Raw genomic sequence first — 21,866 nt, 5'->3', positions numbered from 1 at the left:
AAAAGAAACATATTTGAAAGTGAAAGGATACACTATTATTTCTGAACAAACTGGGACACATGGAAGCCTAAATCTTTGTTGCAAATATCAGCTGTTAATGACTAGCATTTCAAGTTTTAATATAAAAACTTAATCATTTTATTTACTTCTTTATATTTATTTTTATTCTTTATTTAAGAAACATTTGGCTGGGCACAGTGGCTCATGCCTGTAGTCCCACCTACTGAGGAGGCTGAGGCAGGAGGCTCACTTGAGCCCAAGAGGTAGAGGCTGCAGTGAGCCATGACTTTGCTACTGAACTCCAGTCTGGGCAACAGAGCCAGACCCTGTCTCTTAAAAAAAAAAAAAATATATATATATATATATATATATATATATATATACACACACACATAAATATATATGTAATACATTTTTATATATATAAATATATGTTATATATATATATAAGATATGTATAGTCCATGCAGAAGAGGTGAAAATAGTTACTCATGTCAATTTACAATGGCCTAATATTATTTTTTCCCATAAGTATAACTGGTCATATCATTGTGAGACTATACCAGCAAATAAATGGGAAGGCACAAGAACTTTTTTTAATATCTCTCTAGAAGTGAATTTTTGAGATGTGAAATTGGGCTTTTTCCTAGTATCCCAGCACTACTTGATAAATAATCTCTCTTTTCCCCGCTGTTTGGTAATCACATTTCTCTCATACAAATGTTTTTATGTTTCCTAGTTCTAGTTCTAATCACTCCCATTTGAGCCATTAATATTTAATCCCTCTGTATTCACCTTACTGTTTTCATTACTACAATTTCTGGAACCCTTGGCACACTTTTGGACAAGTTCTGATCTCTGCATTCACCTTCAGAAGACTGTTTTCTGTTCCTGTTTCAGCTAAAGACAATAGATCCACTCTAATCCTAAAGCGATTGTAATGGTGTATAAATTTAGTGGGACAAATGAAGGAGCAGGCTTTATGCTGACTTTCTAGGTAAGATTCCCAGAAAAGCTTCTAGAATCACTAAAATTTATGGATATTTTTTCGTTTGCTATGATTTTAAAAAGCTGGAATTCTGAGAGGTATGTCCTCTAGTTAACATAGGTGGACCCCATATGTCTCAGTCCCTTCAGGCTGCAATAACAAAAACATCATAAACTGAATGGTTTATAAACAACAGACATTTATTGCTCACAGTTCTGAGGGCCAGAAGTTGAAGATTAAGGCGTGGCAAATTCAGTGTCTGGTGAGGACCCACTTCCTAGTTCATAGATGGTGCCTTCCCATTGTGTCCTCCCACGGTGGAAGGGACAAGGGAGCTCTAGGGGGTGTTTTTAAATAAGGCACTAATCCCATTCACAAGGGCTTCACCCTCATGACGTCATTACCCCCCACATTTCCCACCTCCTAATACCTTGAAGATTAGGTTCCAATATACAAATCTAGTGGGACACAAACACTCAAACCATAGGCAGATTCAAATGTATGCCACACTCCACTCCCTGTTCTACCACTCAATAGCTACAAACAAGGCAATTGTAAAAATATGCACTATAATTGTTGCAGAAAAACTGAACTCACTCCTAACCATGCCAGCCAGCAGAAGCAAGAATTTCAAATGCAATTGTTTTCCCAGAGGTTTTCAAATCTTACAAGGATGTGTCTGCTTAATAGAAATTGGATAGTGTTTGGCCTCAAGTTGTAAATCCAGCGACATGTAGATTTTATCATTTTAAGTAATGCAACAAAATCTACACCGTGCCTTAGAAGGCACTGGTCTTTATTATGTGAGAGAATATGTTCTGTAAGTTCCACAGGGAAATCTGTAGGGAATCTGATAGCACATACGTGGGATTTACAATTATGTTAAAGATGGAGGATTTTCTTAAACGTGACTACTTCATACTTTTGCCATATTTAATTTTTCCAATGCCACACAATATAGAATCTTAGTTTTCTCATTAATTAATTAATTAATTTATTTATTTTTTATATGGGATCTCACTCTGCCACCCAGGCTGGACTGCAGTGGTGCAATCATAGTTCACTGCAGCTTCCAACTCCTGGGCTCAAGCAATCTTCCTGTCTCAACAGCCCAAGAAGCTGGGACTACAGGCGTGCACAACCATGTGTCCCTAATTTCTTTAAAAAACTTTTTTGTAGAGATAGAGTCTTGCTATGTTGCATAGGTTTCTCTCAAACTCCTGACCTCAAGCGATCCTCCCACCTCAGCTTCCCAAAGTGCTGGGATTGTAGGCATGAACCACCATGCCCAGCCCTCAAATTGTTCTTTCTCAGTTGTTAGCTGTATTTTATAGGCACACACATATACATGCATGCTTTCATATGCACACACACATGCTCAAATATGTATACCCAAGCACATATACACATACATTATAAATACTATGCTTTAATATATACTTATATATAGCTTCATACTAATATATACAGTTAGCAATATATTTGGTGTTAATATAAATTATATCTTTTGATAATGTTAATATAAATTGTATCTTTTGAAAATTACATATTGTTATTGCTGGTATAGGAATAATTTATTCTCTACTTTGTAAGATTCAACTATTCCAACTATATAAAAACTGTGTTGATAAATCCATAAAAGTATGCCGCCAACAGTAAAATCCCCTGGAAATTGGCAGAAGGCGTCAATATCTTTAAAAATATATTTTTCCCTGATGTGGGCAGTGAATATAGGATGGAATGTTTTATCACAGCATTGCCAGGAAATTAACAGTTGGATAGTGGTCACTCAGTGAAAAGTAAAGTGACTGGAGATAGAAGCTCAACCTTCCTTTGGTTTTGTAAAGTACAAGTTCTATTAAAAAGCATGAAGACTGAACTTGGAAAGCATTCAGGGTGCCTTGCTTCCCTCATGGATGAGTACTCACATTCCAAGTTCATCTTCAGCTAGGCTACACACGACTGAATATAAGACCACCGAGAAACTAAGATAACTTTGTATTCCCATGTAACTAAGTAATTTAGATTAGCAGCTCTTAAAAATAGTTTGTTCTGAGGATTATTTTTATTTATGTCCTCAAAGCCACTTAATTAGCTTATTCCTCGTCTTTGGTAGAAAACTGATAAAAAGAAAGTAAGTATGACTAAAGTGGAGAGGAACAATAGAGATCCCTCTGTTAGGGATGAAAATAAAAATAAAAATACAAGCACTTTAATTTCATGGATATTAGCTCTGTCAGGGCAAATACCTTGAATATTTGGAAGCCACCTTTGGTGTACCTAATGTTGAAAACCACTTATTTAGGCTTGCATTTTATGTTTAAAAAATGCAACTGCAGATTGTTTTATTTCATTCTGTTTGTATAGCATTTGACTGAGAATTGGTGTGTTTTGCTAGAAGGAGGTTTTCATTTATTTGCTTACTTGTATATTTAAAATTTTCAACTTTCCTAAATCATCTACAGGACCACTCTACTTAATTCAATAATTAGGTGCATAATTCTTGTCCTAAAAATGTTTTTCTTCTAAAAAAAATATTTACAGTTGTATATACAATATTAATCTGCTGATGTTGATCTTTGTTTCTTCAATTGATTTTGATGCGTGTGAACAGCCTTAGCATTTTGAATAATTTCCATTGGAACTTTCTCTCATTAAGAAAATCATATTGTTTTCTTCCTTCTCTTCTTATGAGCTAAAAGAAATAACCAGAAAATAATTTCTAATATAGATATAATTCGTAACTTGATTTAAATTATAACACTATTTTACATTCAGAATATAGGATTTCTATGGTAAACAAAAAAATAATTTTTTGCATGGTTTATTTTTTAATAGTTATTACATAAGGCTTAATGATGTAACATCAATTTGATATGTTTTTAAATTTTAAACATATACCCTCCTATTTTGACTGACTTTATTACCACTATAGACTCTGAGAAGCATTCTCTTCCAGAGACCAATAAGAGAATCGTTAGATTTGTTTTAAAAAAAACCCACCAAAAACCAAAAAACAAAAACAAAAGAACATAAAACTATCAATTCCAAAGCAAGAAAGAGGAGAGGAAATATTATCATTGTTGAATAATGTCCCATTATGTTGAATACGTCCCAATGTTGAATATGCTGAATAATGTTCCAATATGTCCTACATCTCCTCATATAAACCTTAGCTGGAACTTTCCTATCTAAATTTCTAGCTTGATGCTGTTGGAGTGTTAAGTAGGGGAGGAATGCCCCATGTTATGGCAATTCATTATTGTTTTTTCTATGTGCTTGTGAGTTCCGCCTTTTGGAATGATGCATGACCTTTCCACAAAGAGGCTGTTCTGATTGCTGCTGATTTAATTACACAGATGAACTTTAACTCCTGAAAGGTAGTACTCCAGTCATTTGATGCAAACAAAGCTGCCTCTCTTATCCTTTATTATAAAATATCCTATTAAACTTCAAAGCTGGCAGAATCAATTTTACCTCTTGCTGCTTTCCCTGATGTAACGCTAAAACTTTAAGCACTTCTTCTCCTCCTTCCTCCTTCTCCTCCTCTTGTTCCTCCTCCTCCTTCTCCTTCCTCCTTCATCTTCCTCCTCCTCTTCCTCCTCTTTCTCTGTAATAAAGTATACTATACACAATAAGAAATTTACTTTTTTTTCATTAGATGCACATGTTGCTTATTCCCTTGGAACAAATTAAGATATTTTTGCATAATTTAATTATTTCCTATCAAAGGGAAAATATATCTATAAAAAGAGGATAGACAATAGCTATCCAGAAAGATAAAAAAAGAAATAGGACATGTGTTTAAGTGTGTCAGATTTCAATTAATCGATTCTTATATTACTATTCATCATTACCATTTAAAAACTTGGAGATGGTAAATACAATTGAGCCAGAATGACTCTTACTATGATTGTAGTTATTTTAAATGTCTCTGTATTAGAGTTTGAACAGTATAAACCCAGGTTTTAAATATAATCTTCCCAGCCCTCCGTCACAGGTGATGATTTTAAAGGCCACAGAGTTTAAGCAGTTGTAATATTTTGAATAATACTTCTAGAGTTCAGGTACCGAAAATTACCTCCACCCTGACATTTGTTTTAACATTCTAAGGTTCCAAAATCCACTCTTTAAAACATTTAACTTCAACAAAATAACCATGGCTTCCAGGGCGGAAGAGGAAGATAAGGAAACAGGAAATCTCATCCAACTTCTATGTCACCTTCTCTTTTGACTTCAGACGTGTGTTTCATCCAATGTCCACAGTATAGTCAACCCTTGAGCAATGCAGATCCCCTCACTGTAAAAATCTGCATATAGCTTTTGACTCCCCCTAAACTGAACTAATAGTCTACTGTTGACTACCGATAACACAGTCAATTAACACATATTTTGTATGTTTTATGTATTATATACTGTATTCTTAAAAGAAAGTAAGCTAGAGAAAAGAAATGCCATTAAGAAAACCCTAAAGAAGACAAAATATATTTACTATTCACTAAATGGAAGTGGATCATCATAAAGGTCTTCATCCTTGTCATCTTCACATTAAGGAGGCGGATGAGGAAGAGGAGGAGGAGGGGTTGGCCTTGCTGTCTCAGGGGTGGCAGAGGTGGAAGAAAATCCACATGTAAGTGAATCCGCACATTTCAAACTTGTGTTGTTCAAGGGTGAACTATATATACGACGGTTAGATAAGAAATTAATTATTTATTCCTGGAAGTTTTCCTTGCAGATCTGCTCAGCAAAATCACTACATTTCTTAACAACTTTGGTGCCTTTAGAGATAATTCTCTGTGTGTGTGTGTGTGTGTGTGTGTGTGTGTGTGTGTGTGTGTGTGAGAGAGAGAGAGAGAGAGAGAGAAAAAGAAAAGGAGAGAGAGAGAAAGGCAGACCAAGAGCTGTGGAGTTTATTGCCAAAATATAGCAAAGTTGCACACCGTGGTCAACAGGACCTGCCAGTTCTTAATGTCTTCCCTTCAGAGACATCTTATGAGTGGTGAAGAGCTCTGTGTAATACACTGCATACATATAGGGAAGACTAGAGCTGAGAGATCCTATGCCAAGATATGTTTTCCTCCCATGCATAAATTGGTCACTTGCCTGCCTGTCAAGGCTTCAGAGAAATTCTTTTTTAAAGATATTTCCAAAAACACAGCGTAGTTGCTGAGGAGGCCGGGTCAGGTTTGAAATGGAAAAGTACCAAGTAATACATAGGCAGACACATTTTTTCAGATGGAAGCTAAAGTTTATACTTAGTTTTCTCACTTCTGGATGCTTAGGCTATTGGATAGCCTTACAAAGCATAATGAGATTACACATGTAAATAAGGGGAAAAGGTTCATCTCCATTGGCATATTGGCATCCAATACATAATGGATATATGACAGAGAAATGAGGCTCAGAGGGTGGAGTTGAAGGCAGAGAGAGAAAGAAGGAAAAATTCTACAAAGCCTTATTGGATCCAAGATTCAGGATGAGACTCTACTGTTTGGTTATTCCTCACATATTAAGAAGTTTCAACTGTGGATTGTGAATATACTAAAAAGTACTGAATTAGTAAATAAATAAATGAATAAATAAATAAAAAATAAAGAAGCTTCACCTGGGAAATCTAATCTAACTTGAAAGATAATTAGATTAACTCTTATAGTGAGGAAGAATAGGTTTAATAAAATTATTCTATTCTGTGTACTTAAGTGGTTAATATGTTTTTCTTTTGTAAGTCCATTAAAAAAATTATGTTTCACCTGTGCTTTATGGTCAGGAGATAATTAAAATGATGCTTTCCTTTCAATAACCAAATGGATAAAGTGGTTACCATGGAAAATTTCCTTGAAATAGATACCAAACTCACAAATCAATTTCAGCAATATATGAGAAAGTTACATCATGACCAAATGTATTTTGTCCAGAAACCTAAGGTGGATTTAATATTTGAAACTCAATATTCATCTCCATAATTCCAACCAGAATAAAGTTGAAATATTATATAATCAACTTAGTGGGTGCAGGAAAATTATTTGAAAAAAAAAACTAAACAGGAGAATGCATAGGCAAATTTTAGTGTATTTTATACAATGAAGTTTTTTGTTTTTTGTTTTCTTTTCTTTTTTTTTTTTTTTTTTTTTTTTGATGGAGTCTTGTTCTGTCACCCAGGCTGCAGTGCAGTGGTGCGATCTCGGCTCACTGAAACCTCGGCCTCCTGGTTTCAAGCAATTCTCCTGACTCAGCCTCTCGAGAACCTGGGATTACAGGCACGTGCCACCATGTCTGGCTAATTTTTGTACTTTTAATAGAGATGGGGTTTTGCCATATTGCCTAGGCTGGTCTTGAACTCCTGACCTCAGGTGATCTGCCCACCTCGGCCTCCCAAAGTGCTGGAATTACAGGCATGAGCCACCATGCCCGGCCTAATGGGATATTATTCACCAATAAAAGAAAAATTGAGTACTGATGGACAAACAACATGGGTCAGTCTCATAGATGTTATATTGGGTGAAAGACACCAGTCAGGTATGGTGCTGTACACCTGTAGTCCCAGCTCCTCAAGAGGCTGCAGGGGGAGGATTGCTTGAGCCCAGAATTTCCAAGCTGCCATGAGCTATGATTGTGCCACTGCACTCCAGCCTGGACAACAGAGTAACACCTTGTCTCTATAAAACAAACAAAACAAAACAAAACAGCCAGACACAATAGCATATATATTTATGTGTTAGATTACATTATATGAAGTTCAACAACAAGCAACAAACCATCCATGTTAATACAAAATAGAATCCTGCTTTCCAATGCTGGAAGGAGCATAGAAGAAAGTTTTCCTGTGATGAAAATCTTCCACATCTTGATTGGAGGGGTAGATGCATGAGATTATCATAGTATCAAAGCACGCATTAATAGTCTATGCATTTTACTCTAATTTTTATCATGCCATGTTGTGAATAAGCAGACATACTTACACACAGTCACACAATTATAGGCACAGTGGACATAAGAAAGAAAGTGGAAGGAAAAGCAACAGTCATAATGAGAAGCTATTGTCCCTAAACATAAAGATGGTCGGCCTTCTGTCTTTGTTTTAGTATAATTCATATCCACTTCTTTCAGTCATGATATTGATACAATGATAGAGGCAGGAGGCAAAGAAATTCTAGGCAGAAAAGGATAGTTCCCCAACAAAAGCCCACCCCCAAGACTAGAACCATGGCCCAAAGTGAGAACTGACATCCCTGTTTTCCTACTCAAATATTGCCTTTTCAAAACCACCAAAGGCCTCATGCCAGCACATCCTGTGCCTGTAAAAACCCCAGACCCAGCCAGTAGAGACAGGAGAAGCAGCTGGACATCAGAGACTATGGCTGGAGGTCGGAGAGAAGCAGCTTAGCTTCAGAGGGACAGCTTGACAGCAAAACTTTGGAGAAGAATCAAACTGGAGATAGCTGGACTTCAGGGGAACACTACCTTCCCATCCCATCCCCTTTTGAGCTCCCCTTCCCAATGAGAGCCACTTTTATCAGCAATAAAATCCCCCACATTTACCATGCTTTAATTCATTCATGTGATCTCATTTCTCTGGATGCTGGACAAGAGCTCAGGTGCCGCGAATGTGGATACAAAAGGCTATAACACTTGCCCTTTGCCCTCGCTGGAAGAAGGCAGCCACCTCACACAAAAAGGCAGAGGGCCCACTAAGCTGTTAACACTTAAGCCATCTGCAGATGGCAAAGCTAAAAGAGCACTGTAGCACGTCCTCTGGGGCTTCAGGGGTCACAGGCACCCCCTAGACACTGCTGCGGAGCCTACATGGAGTTCTCTCCTGCCGGTGCCCAAAAGTGCTCGCCCCGGCTCCTGCACCTGCTGACCCACGTGCTCCTACAAGGGGTTGAAAGCTGCAGGCTGGGTAAATGAGGCACCCCTACTGCAAGTCCCGTGAAGGGGTCAGGGAAATATGCTGCCTCAATATGATTATTTAATGTAAAGTGACATTTTACATTATTTGCCTTGAAATAAAATTATTTTTGAAGATGTGATACATATTTTTCTCTCATTTAAGAATTCTTCACACATTTCCATAAAGTACAGATTCTGGAGTTGTGAAATTGTGTGCATCATCCTAAAAGTGTAGTTTAGGATTCATGGAGAGGGAGAGAAGAGAGGAAAGGCTCAATGTCTTCAATTTGTAGATAATAAGATGATCTTTCTGGCGTCCCCATCACTTGATCCTGGAAAGATCAGTGAGGCTCCCTGCCTCTTATTGAGCTGCAACTTCTGTTTCTGCCTGTTAACTTTATCAATTCCCTCACAGGGAGCTTCATCAATGCCAGGATTTAATTATTTTGTTCTGTCTGGTAGAGATACATTAACAAATGAATCCCTTCTGGGACTGAAGGTTCTGTGAAATAAAGTTAGTTGTTACACAAACTTCTTGTAAATCATGAGAGGCAGCGTTGGGAGGCAGAGGAGGAAGGACAATTGTGACCGGTCTCGGCACATGAGAAAGGTCATCTCTCTGGAATAAGGCTTGACATTTGAGTTATCCCACCACATCCAGTCCTCTGCTGACCTTTCTTCCCCACCTTGGCACGTCTCTTTTCTTGCAATGAAGTATACGCTCTTTCCTTGTTATCCTGATCATTCCCCCATGTCAAACTACAAAGAAGATGGGCAAAGATCAGACATTTATTCTTATAGCTGTTTGACTACACATCTCTGTTAATGCTTTGGCATGCTATGTCCATGACATAATATAACATATGTGAAAGGAAAATAAATCTTGAAACCCCCAAATCACCAAGCCAAGGGAAAAGTTAAGCTAGGAACTACATGAGGCACACTTGCCTGCCATTTTATTCCTAAATAAGGCAGCTATAAAGATAGAAAAGCTACATACCTCCGTCACAATTTTCCCACATGGAAATTCCTTGTGGGCCTCAATATCTTCACCCTAAAACAGCTCTGTTGAATTTCACCCTGGCAATGTAAACTGATAGCTTATCTTCACAGGTGCTGGACAGAAAGTCATCCCTCTAAGGCTCACCTGAGACAAATGCATATCTGATGGCTTCCTCTGCCCTATTGTTACTGTAAAAATGCAGATTCACTAAGTCCAACTAAAACGTGTATTCAGTGAAAAGATAATGAAGGATTCAAAAGAAAGTAACCTTTTGTCTCTTATCTACCTGTGACCTGGAAGTCCCAATTCAAGTTTTCTTGCCTTTCTGGACCAAATCAATGTACATCTTACACATACTGATTGATGTCTCATGTCTACCTAAAATGTATAAAACCAAGCTGAGCCCCAACTACCTTGAGCACTTGTCATCAGGACTTACTGAGGCTGAGTCACGGGCACGTCCTTAACCTTGGCAAAATTAGCTTTCCAAATTGATTAAGACCTCTCTCAGATACCTTTGGGTTCACAAAAATAAGCTCAAAAAATTATTTACAGTGCTACCTGGATGGGTAGAAAGCAATGTAATTTATTTATTCTGGAATTAATTTGCTTTTCCTCTTATGTCCTAACCTGCTGGCTAGTAGAGAAAAACAAATCAACTCTCTCTTTGACGTGGGTTTAAACTCAGTGTCATTCAATGCTGTGAATAGTTTTTTGTTTGTTTGCAGTGTTGGGCAACATTTCTTGGAAAGAAATCTCAAGACTCTCTGTTTTCTGTCTCTTATTTCTCTCTCCAAGATGTGAAGGAGAGACTTTGGGCTCTTGGATATAAAGGAGAGATGGTTCATTGGGTGCCATGTTGGATTATCTTGGTCTTTGTCGTTGCCCTTTGTCTACCTGGGAGCTGTGTGCTATGCTAGACTTCTGAATTAATGCGTCTAACAGGTTCTGTTCACTGTCTTTCTCTGTGCTACATCTTGACTGATGCACCTTCACCGTGGGTGCCATTATGGGGACAGACCCTGACACTCTTCCTTGACCCTTGATCTCCATTCATTTGAACCAGGAACTCTCTGCTTACTTCTAGGATCCTGTGACTTTGCTTAGTCTTGTAAACCAAAACTAAAATCCTAAGTTCTCCAAACAACTCAACAGATCTTCTCTGGTCTCCGGGGTCCTCAGAGAAACCTGAAAAACTAAATACTTGGCCATGACAGGAATGGAGGTGGGACACAACTCATTATATCCCTCCCATTTGGAGTTTAGGCACAACAACTGACGGGTTCATGCTAAAATAAAATAGAAACAAGGCTGGGCACGGTGGCTCACACCTGTAATCCCAGCACTTTGGGAGGCCGAGATGGGCTGATCATGAGGTCAGGAGATCGAGACCATCCTGGCCCACAAGGTGAAACCCCGTCACTACTAAAAAAAATACAAAAATTAGCTGGGCATGGTGGTGCATGCCTGTAATTCCAGCTCCCCAGGAGGCTGAGACAGGAGAATTGCTTGAACAAGGGAGTCGGAAGTTGCAGTGAGCCGAGATCATGCCACTGCACTCCAGCCTGGTGACAGAGCGAGACTGTCTCAAATTAAAAAAAAAAAAAAAAAAAAATGAAAAATAAGCACAATGAGACTGACAAAGCAGACTCTTTGTGACAATAAGGTAGCAAATTATAAACAGGACCTAAGGCTGTGCCAGGCAAGCATTAAGTCTTGCATCCCTGCAGGTCACTCTGACCCAATGTATACTGGTTAACAGACTTCCTTATCTTAAACATTCCTTTCTGCTGACTCCAAATTTTTAGACAAAGCTTTACTCCTTGAGCCAATTGCAACTTAAATAATCTCTTGGCCAGGCAGGATAGCTCATGCCTGTAATCCCAGTACTTTGGGAGGCTGAGGAGGGAGAATCGCTTGAGCCAAGGAGTACCAGGCTGCAGTGAGCTATGATCACACCACCGCACTCCAGCCTGGGCCACAGAGCAAGACTCCCTGTCATTAAAAAAAATAAAATAAGAATCTCTGAACCCATCCATAACCTGCAAGGCCCTGCTTCAAGATATTCCAACTTTGTGAGCAAAACCAATGTATACCTTCCATGTACTGATAGCTGTCTTTATTTTTAACTCTTGACTCCCTAAAATACGTAAAGCCAAACTATAATCTGACCACCTTGGGAGGCCGAGATGGGCTGATCACGAGGTCAGGAGATCGAGACCATCCTGGCCCACATGGTGAAACCCCGTCACTACTAAAAAAAATACAAAAATTAGCTGGGCGTGGTGGTGCATGCCTGTAATTCCAGGTACGGAATTGGGTGCACTTTCTCAGGAGTTCCAGAAACTGGGTTCCTGGATGATGGTCACTCATTTGCTTCAGAATAAACTTCTTTAAAACATTTTACAAAGTCTAGTTTTTCTGTTAACAGTTTTAGCATACAGGTGAATTTTTATTAACCTCAGAACATGCAAGTGATATGAGGGGAGAGCCACACATCCTTTTAGGAGGTTGTTATTTTCAAAGGAGTTTCTGGCCAAGGGAGTCAGTGCAGGATGAAATCTAGCTTTACTGTGTTTACTAATTTTTGTTTCCCAGACTAGAGTTATGTCTGCCCAGAACACCGGATGCCTTTTTCTAATTCACACACAAGTTTATCGAGCTGTAGGGTTTCCTTGAAGTGGTGTTGTGTGATAATTGAGTAAGGATAAGACCAAGGTTAAAGGAAAACCTGTCCTTCAATATATCATTATATTAATATGCCCCTTCTTGGCACCTGGTATGTAGCTAGCATGTTATTAATCTCTCTGATTTATTTAGCATGGGAAGGGGAGAAAAAAATTGAGATCACATTGTTTTAGTCCTTTCGGAAATTTTATGTATATAAATATACATGTATATGAATATATAATATAACATATTATATATTATACATTATTATAAAATATTAGGTTTTTATATATATCTTCATATATACTATAATACATTTATATATAATATAAAATATAGTCACATATTTTATTATAGACATACATAATATATAATATGTACCTCATCATATATTATAGTATATATTATATAAACATTTTATTATAATATTTAATATATTATATATTCATATGCATATTAATGACATATATGAATAATGTATAAATTATATATCATTATATCTTATATGTAATATATAATATAATATTACATTATATAATAAATACAATGTTTACTATAATATACATTATATATTATATTAAATGATATATTTTTAATATAATATACAATTTATTATGAATTATATATTATATATATGAATTATATATATTCAATATTATAACATACTTACATTATTATACTTATACTGACATATTATAACATACTAACATATAATATTTAATACACTATATTAAATATTATAACTGTATTATAGTATTTAATATAGTCTATTATATTATTAATCTAATGTATGTTATATATACTTTATATATTAACATATTATTGTATTATTAATATATTATACATTTTAACATAAAATATGTATTGTTAGTAAACTATAAAGTATATATAATATATAATAAATCATATGCAATATAATTAGTAATTATATAATTAATATATTACACTAATTATATAATAATTATTATATATGATATCTAATACATAATTATATCACATCTATAACATATATGATCATATATATGAATATACATCATATATGTATATAACAAACCTAGATGGTGTAGCCTACCACACACCTAGTGTATAGGGTCTAGCCTAGTGCTCCTGGATTACAAACCTGTATAGCAGGTTACCATACTGAATACCGTAGGTGGCTGTAACAGAATGGTAAGTATTTGTGTATCTAAACATATCTAAACATAGAAAAGGTACAGCAAAAATTCAACATAAAAGATGAAGAATGGTACCGCTGTATAGGGCACTTACTATGAAGGAGCTTGCAGGACTGGAAGTTGCTCTGGGTGAGTCAGTGAATAAGTGGTGAGTGAATGTGAAGGCCTAGGACATTCCTGTACACTAGTGTAGACTTTACAAACACTGTACAATTAAGCTACACTAAATTTATACATTTTTTCTTTCTTCAGTACTAATTTAACTGCCCATCAGGTTCACCTTGCCCACTGACTAGACAGAGCCAATTTATCAAGACAAGCGAATGGCACAGAGAAAGAGTTATTCACACAGAGCTGGCTGTATGGGTGTAATAGTTCGTTTTCACGCTGCTATGAAGAAAGACCTGAGACTGGGTAATTTATAAAGGAAAGAAGCTTAATTGACTCACAGTTCTGCATGGCTCGGGATGCCTCAGGAAACTTAGAATCATGGTGGAAGGGGATAGAGAAGCAGGCACCTTCTTCACTGGCTGGCAGGAGAGAGTGAGAGTGCAGAGCAAAGAGGGGAAAAGCCCCTTATAAAACCATCAGATCTCATGAGAACTCACTCACTATCACGAGAACAGCACTGGGCAAGTGCCCCCATGATGTAATCACCTTCCATAAGGTCCCTCCCCCAACAGGTGGGGATTAGAATTCGGACTACAATTTAAGATGAGATTTGGCTGGGGACACAGAGCCAGACCATATCAATGGGAGACTGGAGTTTTATTATTATTCAAATCAGTCTTCCCAAGAATTCAGGGATCAGAGTTTTTAAGGATAATTTGGTGGGTGAAGGGCCAGGAAGTCAGGAGTGCTGATTGTTTGGGTTGGAGATGAAATCACAGGGAGTCAAAGCTGTCCTCTTGCACTAAGTCAGTTCTTGGGTGGGGGCCACAAGATCAGAGGAGCTAGTTTATCGAACTGAGTGGTGCCAGCTGATTCACTGAGCGCATGGTCTGCAAATCATCTCAAGCACAGAGCTTTGGTTTTAAATAGTAATGTGATCCCCGGGAGCAATTTGGGGAGTGTCAGAATCTTGAGCCTCCAGCTGCATGACTCCTAAATCATAATTTCTAATATTGTGGCTAATTTGTTAATCCTACAAAGGCAGTCCAGTCTCCAGGCAGGAAGGAGTTTGGTTTGGGAAAGGGCTGTTATTGCCTTTGTTTCAAAGTTAAACTGTAAATCAAGTTTGGCCTATGCTCAGGAATGAACAAGGACAGCTTGGTGGTTAGAAGCAAAATGGAGTTGGTTAGGTCAGATCTCTATCACTGTAATAATTCTCAGTTATAGTTTGCAATGGTGGTTTCCCTAACTTAACATTAGTTTACTGCAACTATTTTTTACTTTAAACTTTTTAATTTTTAAAAAATCTGTTTGAGTCTCATCATAACACTTAGTTTAAGACCCAAACACGTTGTGCAGCTGTACAAAAATAGATTCTTTATATCCTTATTCTATAAGCCTTTTTCTATTTTTAAAATTTATTATTATTACTATATTTTCTTTTCCAACCTTTTTTAAAAAACTAAGACACGAACACACACATTAGCCTAGCTAGACACACAGGATGAGGGTTATCAATATCACTATATTCCACCTCCACATCTTGTTCCACTGGAAGGTCTACAGGGGCGATAACATGCATGGAGCTGTCCTCTCCCGTGATAATGATGCCTTCTTCTGGATACCTCCTGGAGCACCTGCCTGAGGAACTTCTTGAGGAATAGGTTTGTCTGCACTACAAACACAACACTCATGTGTTTCACTACAATGTTAAGATGGCTACAATGTCATTAGGCAAAGGGACTTTTTCAGCTCTATTATAATCTCATGGGACCACCATCCTATATGCGGTTGACCATTGACTGAAACCTCATTATATGGCCCATGACTACATCTATATCTCTCTCTAATCTACATATCATCTCCAAAAATAGAAGCATCATAGGTTACTCAAATTGCCCTGAGAAGTCTGCCTTTTTCTCTACATTGTCTGGATAGTCCAAGTTATTTTACGAAATGCAGACAAGAATATAAGATATTTACCTCTAACCATCTGCTAAGCTCAATCTTGAGTTGTGCTTGAATTTTGACCTTCAATGAGTCTTGGCTTCATTGGGATGCAGCCAGCAACCACATGACAACTACAATTGTCATATTTAAAGGATATCTGTTAGTGTATCTCTTAAACTGTTTGAGTCAGGAGGGATTTGAATCCGTTCAACATTTTATCTTCCTTTAAGGCTTACAGGTAGACCAAAATAAGAAACATTTATGGCAGACAATTTATTTCAAGACAAATTAAATTTAGTTTAGCTTTCTTTTTCCCTTTGATTTTAGGCAAATCCTTCTTTTTTATGAGAGTTTAAACTACTTTATTTAAATTTTTGTTGATTTAAAAATATATATTCTTACTAAAACATGCACCTCAAAGGTGGTTATGCACCTGTATAATACACTGGCAGCACATATATGCATAGTAACATATTTTGAAAAATATTTTCTATTTTCTACAATCATAACCTTGTTGACAGGTTTTAAATTTTGGAAGCAGATCTTGAAGTTTTAGTTAACAGAATACAGATGAAATGTCAGAGATTTTCAAGGACATAGCTCGCCCATACATTTTTCCTTAGGGATAAAAAGAAAAAGACATAAGAAGTCAACATTAATCAAACTAAACCTTCTGAATTCTGAACAATTCTGACACACATTTATCTATTTTCCACTGAAAATGCATTCAAAGTACCATCTCTATATAAATCTTTAAACATTAATTTTGCTTCGCTTATAGAATAAATTTCATTTTATTTTCCTTGCTTGTGCATGTTTTATGGACCTCCGTGGAGTCTACCTTAAAATGTTGTTTGTGGAGTTTTAGTAAGAAAAGTAAGCAACAATGAGGAAGGGGGCCCAGGTCAGGGGAGAACAATTGTTGTGAGAGACTCTAATCACAGACAAACAGCTGGCACAACATCCTGCTCCCAAATGCCTTGCTCTGCACGTAGCCCCAGGGGCACAAACTTGTTCTGCACACAGTCCCCTTCAGCACGACTCTATAAAACTTCCCTCTAGCTTCTGCCTCTTTGCAGACAGCTTTCTTGCAACATATTTTCATGCTTTCTCGAATATATCTGCCTTCTTTACCCACAACTGTCTCAGTAAATTTTTTTACCACCAGCGATGCTGGCCCCAGCCAGTGCATCCATGACACTATTTTCAAAGATAAAAACACAAAATAATAACAAAATATCTACTTTAGTATTTAATCAGAAACTGTGGCCTCACATAAGATGATGAGCATATTTCAATCAAAACTATTGGCCGGATGCAGCAGCTCATGCCAACACTTGGGAGGCCGAGATGGGGGAATCACTTGAGCTCAGGAGTTGAAGACCAGCCTAGGCAACATGGTAAGACACCATTTCTATTTTTAAATAAAGAAAAGAAAAGATTATTTAACAAAATATTGACCCAAGTTGTGATCTTTATTCAGAAAAAAAGTTGTGTTAGAATATTGTTTTTTCTGATTTTTTTCATGAAATATATATTTCTCCAATATATTTCAAGTTTTCCACAATAAACATATTGTCTTAGCAGTCAGAAGAAAAACCCACACTTTGTATTCTTTGTTGTTTTGAGAAAGTGGATAAACTGGTATACATTATACAGTCATTCCTTGGTATTTACAGGGAATTGGTTCCAGGACTCCTACCGATACCAGAATTCATGGGTGCTCAAGGACCTGATATAAAATGGCATCTTAGTTGCACATAACCTATACGCATGCTTTCCTATACTTTAAATCCTCTCTAGATGATTTATAATACTTAATAAAATATAAATGCTATGTTATATACTGCATTGTTTTGTGATTTATATTTTTATTGTATTGTTATTTTTTATTGTTTATTTATTTTTCCCAAATATATTTGATCCTCCATTGAATTCTTGGATGTGGAAGCAACGGATGGAAAGCACTGACTATATATGTATATCCGTATATCCGAACGTGAGTGTGTGTACATGCTTGCATGTGTTTGCATGTGTTTTTTCTTTAATTCAGATTCATCTCTTATCTGCAAGTAACACAGGTGACAACCTTTTTTTTTTTTTTTTTTGAGACAGGGTCTCACTCTGTTGCCCACGCTGGAGTGCACTGGTCTGATCTTGGCTCACTGTAACCTCTGCCTCCTGGGTTCAAGTGATTCTCCCACCTCAGCCTCCTGAGTAGCTGGGACTACAGGTATGTGCCACCACGCTTGGCTAATTTTTATATTTTTTGGTAGAGACGGTATTTCACCATGTTGGCCAGGCTGGTATTAAACTCCTGACCTTATGTGATCCCCTGTGCCTTGGCCTCCCAAAGTGCTGAGATTACAAGCGTGAGCCACCATGCCCAACATACAAGTAACAATATTTATAGATTCATAATTGTAAAACAAGCATGCCATCTTTCCTTTATTATACGCCCATGGGAAATCATTCCCACCAAATTGACAATTTCATAGCAACTTGCTTTTTAACACTGTTGGGTGAGACCAGAAAAACCTTTAGTCTAGGGCCAAACTACTGAAACAATACTCTTCTAGCCTGCTGCCCAGGCTAGATTGCAGTAGCACAAATCAATGTTTATGGCAGCCTCAAACTCTTGGGCTCTAGCAATCCTCCTGCTTCAGCCTCCCAAGTACCTGAGACTACATGCATGCACCATCATGCCCAGCCTGATATTTTTATTTTTATTTTGGTAAAGACTGGGTCTTATTATGTTTCCCAGGCTGACCTTGAACCCCTGGTCTCAAGTGATCCTCCTACCTCAGCATCCCAAAGTGCTGGAATTACAGGCATAAGCCACCATGCCCAGCCTGAAGCAATACTCTTGAATATATTCTGTGTTCGTGTCCTGTCTGTTAGGTGGTCTTTCTGTTTTCAACCGTTGGGAGTTAAAGTACGCACTTTCCTTTATAATGTGTAGGAAATGTGTTTTTCTCTGTCTACTACTAAACAGATCAATAGACCGTTGATCAACACATATTTAAATCATATGGGCCTACTTATACTCAGATTTTTAAAAATAAAATTTACACCAAGTATGTCTGCCTCTCTTGCCTCCTCTTCCACCCTCTGTTTCTCTTCTGCCTCTGCCACCCCAAGGCCAACCCTTCCTCCTCCTCAGCCTACTCAATGTGAAGATGACAAGGATGAAGACCTTTATGATGACCCCTTTCCCAAAAAGGTAGAATTTGCAAAGGGTGTACCTAATCAAACATTAGTAGTATGTATAGTCAATCACGTTGAGATAAATGAGTTCAATAAATAGAAGCAGACCAAAAAATGACATAGATAGTAGAATTAGTAGAAAAGAGTATTAAGCAATCCATTATAAATTTCCATGATGAAGAAAGTGGCCCAAATTATCAACATCATAAAAAGAGCCCAGAAAAATGTAAAAATTAAATTAGGCTTCTAGAGTTAGAAGATGCAATGTCTGAGATAAAGATTATATTAGGTGAGATTAATAGCATATTAGACACAGCAAAATAAAAGATTAGTGAAATTGAAAACTCAGCTGATGAAATTATCCAAATAAAACATCAAGATTAAAATGATGAATAAAAAAGAAGACAGAGATCTAGGGAACTGTGCGACAACCTCAACCAAAATATTACACAGATAACTGGAATCAGAAATGGTGGGAAAAAACATATTTAAAGAAATAATGCCAAAATTTTTCCAAATTTAGTGAAGCTCATAAACTCACAGATCCATAGAGTACCAATGAATATGAAACAGAAAAAAAATTTTAACACAAAAGCAAGTCATATCATAATAAAAATCAAAGTACTATAAACTCATAATAAGGAGAAATTTTTAAAAAGTGTTGGCTTAAAAATTGTCTACAGAGGAATACAGATAACCACAATGTTCTCATCATATAAAATGCAAGACACGAGACAATTTTCAGAGGAAATCTTAAAGAAACACAAGAGAATAATAGCCTAGAATACTAAACTGATTAAAAATATCACTCAAAACTAAAATTGAAATAAAAACTTTAAAAAACACACAAAAACTGAAAAAGTAAACACCCACAGACCAGTACAACAAGAAATGTCAAAGAAAGTCATTTAAGCAACAGGATAATTTTAACAGATAGAAATGTAGATTTACACAATTGAATCAAAAACTCCAGGGATGCCACATAAGACAGTAAGATATAAAAGGAATGTGTGTTTTCTAAAAACTCTATTTAAAAGGTAATTGGCAAATGTCTTAGTCTGCTAGGGCTGCCATAACAAAATACTCTAGATTTAGTGACACGAGCAATGAAAATCTATTTTCTGGCCAGGCATGGTGGCTCACACTTGTAATCCCAGCACTTTGGGAGGCCAAAGCAGGTGGATTGCATGAACTCAGGAGTTCAAGACCAGTCCAGGCAACATGGTGAAATCCCATCTCCACCAAAAATACAAAAATTAGCCGGGCATGGTGGCATGTGCCTGTAGTCCCAGCTACTCAGGAGACTGAGGTGGGGGGATGGCCTGAGGCTGATGTTGCAGTGAGCTGAGATCACACCACTGCACTCTAGCCTGGGCAACACAGCCAGACTCTTCCTCAAAAAAAAAAAGAAAAGAAAAATACAGATCTTTTTTTTTTTTTTCCTCAAAGTTCTGGAGTCTGGAAGCTCATAATCAGGGTTAACAGCATGGTCACCTTCTGGTGAGGGCTCTCTTCCTGGGTTGCCGATGGCCACTTTTGGCTGTGTCCTCACTTGGCAGCCAGAGAGAGAGTATGCTCCATGGTCCATTTCTTTTCTTATAAAGATATAAATCCCTCATGACCTCACCTAATTCTATTCACCTCCTAAAGCCTTCATCTCCAAACACTATCATATTGGGAGTTAGGGCTTCGATATATGAATTTGTGAGGGGACATGAACTTTCAGTTACATCATGTTACATGTTAATCCTAGTACCAATAATAAAATGGAAAGTAAATTATCTTAATGCTTCAATTAGGCCAGGCACTGTGGCTCACACCTCTAATCCAAGTTCTTTGGGAGGCTGAGGTGGGAGGATCGCTGGAGCTCAGGAGTTCAAGACCAGCCTGGACAATTTAATGAGAGCCCATCTCTCAAAAAAAAAAAAAAAAAAAAAAAAAAAGATTAGCCAGGCTTGGAGGTGGATGCCTATAATCCCAGCTACTTGGGATGCTGAAGTGGGAGGATTGCTTGAGACCAGGAAGTCAAGGTTTCAGTGTATTTTAACAGGTAGCTATGCCATTTACACACACTATGCAGATCCCAGCTGACTTTGGGGAACTATGATTCTTGTGTTCTTGGTTCCTGTGCTGCCCAAGAGCTACTCTCAAAACCTGGGCACTATTTCACACTGTAATTCAGTTCCCCAGCGTGCTCTTATAGTTAAAACCAATATCAAACAATATCCTGCTGATAAGAAATTAAAGCAAGGAAAGCAAAAAATCTTCTTTCAATCTCATTTTCATAATCCTGTCCTGTTACACTCACTGTAGTTATTGCCCTGAAACTTACTTTCCCGCCGAACAAAATATCTTGAGGACATGTCATATCTGAACGTGTAAGTCTACATTGTCTAAATAGCTGTAGATCATCAGAGAGCAGAAATATGCTATGCATCTGTGTGACTCTTTCCGTAGAGTTTACCACTTGGGACATCTCCAAATTCCTGCAAGTACAATGTTGCAATGATGTTTCTAGTTGGTGCCTCATTATGAACATAACCTATTGAAATGATATATATATGTCATTTCATAGATATATAAATTTCATAGATATATAAATGTGCCCACATTGATCACTGGCCTTACTATGCTCACATCATGTGAAAGAGATGGAGTAATTGACTACATAAGAAATATTTGTAGGGACAGGAAGCAGAGAAATTCTGGGCAGAAGAGGGTGGGTCCCCAGTGAGGGCCTCACCCTCAAGCGGAAAAGCCTAATACCACAACCCAAAGTAAAACTGACATCCCTGTTTTTCCACTCAAATATTGTTTTTTCCAAAACCACCCATGCTCATCCTGCCTTCCTCCAGTGCTCATAAGGATCCCA

The 21,866-nt window shown here is 37.3% G+C and overlaps 1 non-coding gene across 1 annotated transcript; it reads right to left on the bottom strand.

Annotated features, from left to right (window-relative positions):
• Positions 1-451: 451 nt before the first annotated feature.
• LOC129025551 (small nucleolar RNA SNORA20) lies at positions 452-581 on the bottom strand. Its single transcript, XR_008497299.1, has one exon. It is a non-coding gene; the product is annotated as a small nucleolar RNA SNORA20 (small nucleolar RNA).
• Between the last annotated feature and the right edge of the window lie 21,285 nt (positions 582-21,866).

Source organism: Pongo pygmaeus, chromosome X (genome assembly GCF_028885625.2).
Source record: "Pongo pygmaeus isolate AG05252 chromosome X, NHGRI_mPonPyg2-v2.0_pri, whole genome shotgun sequence".
Lineage (NCBI taxonomy): Eukaryota > Metazoa > Chordata > Mammalia > Primates > Hominidae > Pongo > Pongo pygmaeus.
Note: the sequence above shows the minus strand (reverse complement) of the source record. Positions and strands in the feature narration are given on the sequence as shown.